This window comes from Rutidosis leptorrhynchoides, chromosome 11 (assembly GCF_046630445.1).
Source record: "Rutidosis leptorrhynchoides isolate AG116_Rl617_1_P2 chromosome 11, CSIRO_AGI_Rlap_v1, whole genome shotgun sequence".
In the NCBI taxonomy this organism is placed as follows: domain Eukaryota; kingdom Viridiplantae; phylum Streptophyta; class Magnoliopsida; order Asterales; family Asteraceae; genus Rutidosis; species Rutidosis leptorrhynchoides.
Window position 1 is genome coordinate 216,476,796 of NC_092343.1, and position 8,609 is coordinate 216,485,404.

Below are 8,609 nucleotides of genomic sequence, written 5' to 3' on the forward strand. Positions count from 1 at the left end.
CTATTCCGTTAGATGAAATCCAAATCAACGAAAAACTTCAATTCATCGAAGAACCCGTCGAAATAATGGATCGTGAGGTTAAAAGACTTAAGCAAAACAAGATACTAATTGTTAAGGTTCGATGGAATGCTCGTAGAGGACTCGAGTTCACCTGGGAGCGTGAAGATCAGATGAAGAAGAAATACCCGCATCTATTTCCAGAAGATTCGTCAACACCTTCAATAGCTTAAAATTTCGGGACGAAATTTATTTAACGGGTAGGTACTGTAGTGACCCGAACTTTTACATGTTTATATATATTAATTGAGATTGATATTTACATGATTAAATGTTTCCAACATGTTAAGAAATCAAACTTGTTAAGGCTTGATTAATTGAAATATGTTTCATATAGACAATTGACCACCCAAGTTGACCGGTGAATCACGAACGTTAAAACTTGTAAAAACTATATGATGACATATATATGGATATATATATATATATATATATATATATATATATATATATATATATATATATATATATATATATATATATATATATATATATAGTTAACATGATACTATGATAAGTAAACATATCATTAAGTATATTAACAATGAACTACATATGTAAAAACAAGACTACTAACTTAATGATTTTTAAACGAGACATATATGTAACTATTATCGTTGTAAAGACATTTAATGTATATATATCATATTAAGAGATATTCATACATGATAATATCATGATAATATAATAATTTAAAATATCATTTGATATTATAAACATTGGGTTAACAACATTTAACAAGATCGTTAACCTAAAGGTTTCAAAACAACACTTACATGTAACGACTAACGATGACTTAACGACTCAGTTAAAATGTATATACATGTAGTGTTTTAATATGTATTTATACACTTTTGAAAGACTTCAATACACTTATCAAAATACTTCTACTTAACAAAAATGCTTACAATTACATCCTCGTTCAGTTTCATCAACAATTCTACTCGTATGCACCCGTATTCGTACTTGTACAATACACAGCTTTTAGATGTATGTACTATTGGAATATACACTCCAATGATCAGCTCTTAGCAGCCCATGTGAGTCACCTAACATATGTGGGAACCATCATTTGGCAACTAGCATGAAATATCTCATAAAATTACAAAAATATGAGTAATCATTCATGACTTATTTACATGAAAACAAAATTACATATCCTTTATATCTAATCCATACACCAACGACCAAAAACACCTACAAACAATTTAATTCTTCAATTTTCTTCATCTAGTTGATCTCTTTCAAGTTCTATCTTCAAGTTCTAAGTCTTCTTCATATATTCTACAAGTTCTAGTTACATAAAATCAAGAATACTTTCAAGTTTGCTAGCTCACTTCCAATCTTGTAAGGTGATCATCCAACCTCAAGAAATCTTTGTTTCTTACAGTAGGTTATCATTCTAATACAAGGTAATAATCATATTCAAACTTTGGTTCAATTTCTATAACTATAACAATCTTATTTCAAGTGATGATCTTACTTGAACTTGTTTTCGTGTCAATATTCTGCTTCAAGAACTTCGAGCCATCCAAGGATCCGTTGAAACAAGATCCATTTTTCTCTTTTCCAGTAGGTTTATCCAAGGAACTTAAGGTAGTAATGATGTTCATAACATCATTCGATTCATACATATAAAGCTATCTTATTCGAAGGTTTAAACTTGTAATCACTAGAACATAGTTTAGTTAATTCTAAACTTGTTCGCAAACGAAAGTTAATCCTTCTAACTTGACTTTTAAAATCAACTAAACACATTTTCTATATCTATATGATATGCTAACTTAATGATTTAAAACCTGGAAACACGAAAAACACCGTAAAACCGGATTTACGCCGTCGTAGTAACACCGCGGGCTGTTTTGGGTTAGTTAATTAAAAACTATGATAAACTTTGATTTAAAAGTTGTTATTCTGAGAAAATGATTGTTATTATGAACATGAAACTATATCCAAAAATTATGGTTAAACTCAAAGTGGAAGTATGTTTTCTAAAATGGTCATCTAGACGTCGTTCTTTCGACTGAAATGACTACCTTTACAAAAACAACTTGTAACTTATTTTTCCGACTATAAACCTATACTTTTTCTGTTTATATTCATAAAATAGAGTTCAATATGAAACCATAGCAATTTGATTCACTCAAAACGGATTTAAAATGAAGAAGTTATGGGTAAAACAAGATTGGATAATTTTTCTCATTTTAGCTACGTGAAAATTGGTAACAAATCTATTCCAACCATAACTTAATCAACTTGTATTGTATATTATGTAATCTTGAGATACCATAGACACGTATACAATGTTTCGACCTATCATGTCGACACATCTTTATATATTTCGGAACAACCATAGACACTCTATATGTGAATGTTGGAGTTAGCTATACAGGGTTGAGGTTGATTCCAAAATATATATAGTTTGAGTTGTGATCAATACTGAGATACGTATACACTGGGTCGTGGATTGATTCAAGATAATATTTATCGAATTATTTCTGTACATCTAACTGTGGACAACTAGTTGTAGGTTACTAACGAGGACAGCTGACTTAATAAACTTAAAACATCAAAATATATTAAAAGTGTTGTAAATATATTTTGAACATACTTTGATATATATGTATATATTGTTATAGGTTCGTGAATCAACCAGTGGCCAAGTCTTACTTCCCGACGAAGTAAAAAAATCTGTGAAAGTGAGTTATAGTCCCACTTTTAAAATCTAATATTTTTGGGATGAGAATACATGCAGGTTTTATAAACGATTTACAAAATAGACACAAGTACGTGAAACTACATTCTATGGTTGAATTATCGAAATCGAATATGCCCCTTTTTATTAAGTCTGGTAATCTAAGAATTAGGGAACAGACACCCTAATTGACGCGAATCCTAAAGATAGATCTATTGGGCCTAACAAACCCCATCCAAAGTACCGGATGCTTTAGTACTTCGAAATTTATATCATTTCCGAAGGGTGTCCCGGAATGATGGGGATATTCTTATATATGCATCTTGTTAATGTCGGTTACCAGGTGTTCACCATATGAATGATTTTTATCTCTATGTATGGGATGTGTATTGAAATATGAAATCTTGTGGTCTATTATTATGATTTGATATATATAGGTTAAACCTATAACTCACCAACATTTTTGTTGATGTTTTAAGCATGTTTATTCTCAGGTGATTATTAAGAGCTTCCGCTGTCGCATACTTAAATAAGGACAAGATTTGGAGTCCATGCTTGTATGATATTGTGTAAAAACTGCATTCAAGAAACTTATTTTGTTGTAACATATTTGTATTGTAAACCATTATGTAATGGTCGTGTGTAAACAGGATATTTTAGATTATCATTATTTGATAATCTACGTAAAGCTTTTTAAACCTTTATTGATGAAATAAAGGTTATGGTTTGTTTTAAAATAAATGCAGTCTTTGAAAAACGTCTCATATAGAGGTCCAAACCTCGCGACGAAATCAATTAATATGGAACGTTTTTAATCAATAAGAACGGGACATTTCAGTTGGTATCCGAGCGTTGGTCTTAGAGAACCAGAATTTTCCATTAGTGTGTCTTATCGAGTTTGTTAGGATGCATTAGTGAGTCTGGACTTCGACCGTGTTTACTTGAAAAATGATTGCTTAACAAATTTTGTTGGAAACTATATATTTTTAACATGTGAATATTATGTGATATATTAATCTCTTAACGCGTTTGATATTATGTGATAGATGTCTACCTCTAGAACAAGTCCCATTGACTCACCTAATAATAATGAAGAGTCAAATGTAAATTGGAGTGATTCGTGGACTGATTCACAAGTTCCCGAAGAGGAACCGGAAGAAGAGTCGGAACCGGAAGAAGAATCGGAACCAGAAGAAGAATCAGAACCGGATGAAGAAATAGAACCGGTGGGGGAAACAATAAAACGGTTAAGTAAAAGAAAATCCTCAACCAACCGACCAAGGTTAATTATGGTCAATGGTGTTTCCGCCAAGGAAGCAAAATATTGGGAGGATTACCAATTCTCCGATGAATCGGATTCCGACAAGAATTCCGATGATGTTATAGAAATTACCCCAACTGAATTTAAAAATGCAAAAGAAAATAATAAGGGAAAGGGCATAAAAATAGAGAAATCTAATTCCAATCCCGATGAACTTTATATGTATCGACAACCCCCGAAGTCCTTAAGTTGTAACAATGACCCGGGAACCTCTAAACCACCAGGTTTTTCTAAACCAATGTGGAAAATGACGGCTCGTATTAGGGGAACATCATATATCCCTAGAAACTTGGAAAAACGAACCAAAACCGAAGAAGAAGAAACAAGCGAGTCGGAATAAGATAGTTGTATTCGTGTGGTGTAATATATGTAATATATTGTGCTTATGCTTTTTGATATATGTAAAAATTGCTTGTATTAATAAGTATTTTTTTTTATGAATCTAACTCTTGTCTATTTTACAGTATAAAAACACAAAATGGATAGACAACCCAATATTTTAAGAGACCTACCCGGAGACATGATTGATGAAATCTTGTCTAGAGTCGGTCAGAATTCTTCAGCACAACTATTTAAGGCGAGATCAGTTTGTAAGACGTTCGAAGAATGTTCCTAGAATGCCTTGGTTTATAAAAGGCTTTCGTTCGAAAGATGGGGGATATCACATTGGGAAATCCATAAGTTACGATGTGTTTACTTTGACGCATATATTGCGGGGAACCCAAATGCTATTTTACGTAATGGGTTAAGAAATTATTTTGACTCAATATATCCGAATATTGGACTTCGTGATTTAGAAAAAGCGGCTAACATGCAACATAATGAAGCATGTTATGCTTACGGATTAGTAATGTTCGCTTCTCACCAAAGTGAGAACAAGAACATCAGGCTACAACTATTAAACAAAACGTTTCCACAAGTGACGGAGTCGGTAATTGGGGTAAGAAATGAGGTTTTTAGATTGTTACGGGACTGTTGGACATTACGTAACCCTCGTCCCTTTGACGACGTTACAACACGCTGTCTTATCAACGGCCATAACGGTTATGTTCCACAAGACCAAGGATGGGAAGTAATCCTAGTAAAACCAGAATGCATGACTTGTTTCTGGACGTATGAATTACGTGTCTTTATTGCCTTTGCTGAACGACTTGTGTACTAGCTAGAATTATCTTCACAACCATCTTGTATCAAATTTATTGTGTGCTATATTTCATGCTATATGTAAAATAAGCGGTATTGTAAGTTTGTAAAATATTGTGTAAAAGTTTGAACGCGAAATATTATTATAATCAGTTTTTCATATAGAATTGTAGTAGTTGAATTGTATATTAGCTACTAAGTATGAACTTAACGGGTAGGTACTACCCGAATTTAAACTTATAAAACGCTAATATGAAGAAAAAGCTTTTATAAATGAGTTCATATTATGCTACGAAATACTATTAACTACTCTTAATATTCTGTATGATTAACTTGTTCCATTTGACTATTTTGAAGGAAATGGCACCGACTACTCGACACACCGTGAATATGAATGAAGAGGAATTCCGTACTTTTCTAGCTTCAAACATAGCCGCAGTACAGGCTGCACTACATACCAACAATAACCTTGGATCTAGCAGTACAGGAAATCGTGTAGGATGCACCTACAAAGAATTCACTGCCTGTAAACCTTTGGAATTTGATGGAACCGAAGGACCGATCGGATTGAAACGGTGGACCGAGAAGGTCGAATCGGTGTTTTCCATAAGTAAGTGTACTGAAGAGGACAAAGTGAAGTACGCTACGCATACCTTCACAGGTTCTGCATTAACATGGTGGAATACCTATCTAGAGCAAGTAGGACAAGACGATGCGTACGCACTACCGTGGTCAGCATTCAAGCACTTGATGAACGAGAAGTACCGTCCCAGAACCGAGGTCAATAAGCTCAAGACAGAACTTAGAGGGTTACGAACCCAAGGATTTGATATTACCACGTACGAAAGAAGATTCACAGAATTATGCCTATTGTGTCCGGGAGCATTCGAAGATGAGGAAGAGAAGATCGACGCGTTTGTGAAAGGATTACCAGAAAGAATCCAAGAAGATATAAGTTCACACGAGCCCACCTCCATACACAGGCATGCAGAATGGCTCACAAACTAGTGAACCAGATTGAAGAAAGAATTAAAGAACAGTCTGCTAAAGAGGCCAATGTGAAGCAAGTCAAAAGAAAGTGGGAGGAAAACGGTGATAAGAATCACCAATACAACAACAACAGTAATTACAACAATAATCGCAACAATTATCCCAACAATCGCAACATCAATCGCAACTACAACAAACGGCCCAGCAACAACAACAACAACAACAACAACTACAACAATCATCCCAACAACAATAATAACCGCAACAACAACAACAATCAGAAGCAGCTATGCCAAAGGTGTGAAAAGTATCACTCGGGGTTCTGTACCAAATTTTGCAACAAGTGTAAAAGAAATGGTCATAGCGCGGCGAAGTGTGAGGTCTACGGACCAGGGGTTAATATAACGAAAGGAACAAATGGTGTCGGAACGAGTAATGGCGGAGCAAGTAGTGTCGGAGCAAGTTATGCCAATGTAGTTTGTTATAAATGTGGAAAACCGGGCCACATTATTAGAAATTGCCCGAACCAAGAAAACACGAATGGAAAAGGCCGCGGAAGAGTTTTCAATATTAATGCGGCAGAGGCACAGGAAGAACCGGAGCTTGTTACGGGTACGTTTCTTATTGACAATAAATCTGCTTACGTTTTATTTGATTCGGGTGCGGATAGAAGCTATATGAGTAGAGATTTTTGTGCTAAATTAAGTTGTCCATTGACGCCTTTGGATAGTAAATTTTTACTCGAATTAGCAAATGGTAAATTAATTTCAGCAGATAATATATGTCGGAATCGAGAAATTAAACTGGTTAGCGAAACATTTAAGATTGATTTGATACCAATAGAGTTAGGGAGTTTTGATGTGATAATCGGTATGGACTGGTTGAAAGAAGTGAAAGCAGAGATCGTTTGTTACAAAAATGCAATTCGCATTATACGAGAAAAAGGAAAACCCTTAATGGTGTACGGAGAAAAGGGCAACACGAAGCTACATCTTATTAGTAATTTGAAGGCACAAAAACTAATAAGAAAAGGTTGCTATGCTGTTCTAGCACACGTCGAGAAAGTACAAACTGAAGAAAAGAGCATCAATGATGTTCCCATTGCAAAAGAATTTCCCGATGTATTTCTGAAAGAATTACCGGGATTACCCCCACATCGATCCGTTGAATTTCAAATAGATCTTGTACCAGGAGCTGCACCAATAGCTCGTGCTCCTTACAGACTCGCACCCAGCGAGATGAAAGAACTGCAAAGCCAATTACAAGAACTTTTAGAGCGTGGTTTCATTCGACCAAGCACATCACCGTGGGGAGCTCCTGTTTTGTTTGTCAAGAAGAAAGATGGTACATTCAGGTTGTGTATCGACTACCGAGAGTTGAACAAACTTACCATCAAGAACCGCTACCCACTACCGAGAATTGACGACTTATTTGATCAACTACAAGGCTCGTCTGTTTATTCAAAGATTGACTTACGTTCCGGGTATCATCAAATGCGGGTGAAAGAAGATGATATTCCAAAGACTGCTTTCAGAACACGTTACGGTCATTACGAGTTTATGGTCATGCCGTTTGGTTTAACTAATGCACCAGCTGTGTTCATGGACCTTATGAACCGAGTGTGTGGACCATACCTTGACAAGTTTGTCATTGTTTTCATTGATGACATACTTATTTACTCAAAGAATGACCAAGAACACGGTGAACATTTGAGAAAGGTGTTAGAAGTATTGAGGAAGGAAGAATTGTACGCTAAGTTTTCAAAGTCTGCATTTTGGTTGGAAGAAGTTCAATTCCTTGGTCACATAGTGAACAAAGAAGGTATTAAGGTGGATCCGGCAAAGATAGAAACTGTTGAAAAGTGGGAAACCCCGAAAACTCCGAAACACATACGCCAGTTTTTAGGACTAGCTGGTTACTACAGAAGGTTCATCCAAGACTTTTCCAGAATAGCAAAACCCTTGACTGCATTAACGCATAAAGGGAAGAAATTTGAATGGAATGATGAACAAGAGAAAGCGTTTCAGTTATTGAAGAAAAAGCTAACTACAGCACCTATATTGTCATTGCCTGAAGGGAATGATGAATTTTTGATTTATTGTGACGCATCAAAGCAAGGTCTCGGTTGTGTATTAATGCAACGAACGAAGGTGATTGCTTATGCGTCTAGACAATTGAAGATTCACGAACAAAATTATACGACGCATGATTTGAAATTAGGCGCGGTTGTTTTTGCATTAAAGACTTGGAGGCACTACTTATATGGGGTCAAAAGTATTATATATACCGACCACAAAATTCTTCAGTACATATTTAATCAGAAACAACTAAATATGAGGCAGCGTAGGTGGATTGAATTATTGAATGATTACGACTTTGAGATTCGTTACCACCCGGGGAAGG